Here is a 384-nt window from a genome sequence, read left to right as displayed (position 1 = left end):
GACATGGAAGCACCCTAAGTGTCCATCAACAGATGAATGGATAAAGAAGATGTGGCACATATATACAATGGAATATTACTCAGCCATAAAAAGGAACAAAACTGAGTTGTTTGTAGTGAGGTGGATGGACTTAGAGACTGTCATACAGAGTGAAGTAAGTCAGAAAGAGGGAAACAAATACCGTATGCTAACACATATATATGGAAACTAAAAAAAAAATGATCATGAAGAACCTAGGGGCAAGACGGGAATAAACATGCAGATCTACTAGAGAATGGACTTGAGGACACAGGGAGGGGGAAGGGGAAGCTGGGACAAAGTGAGAGAGTGGCATGGACATATATACACTACCAAACGTAAAATAGATACCTAGTGGGAAGCAGC

This window comes from Physeter macrocephalus, chromosome 9, assembly GCF_002837175.3.
Source record: "Physeter macrocephalus isolate SW-GA chromosome 9, ASM283717v5, whole genome shotgun sequence".
Classification (NCBI taxonomy): Eukaryota; Metazoa; Chordata; class Mammalia; order Artiodactyla; family Physeteridae; genus Physeter; species Physeter macrocephalus.
Note: the sequence above shows the minus strand (reverse complement) of the source record.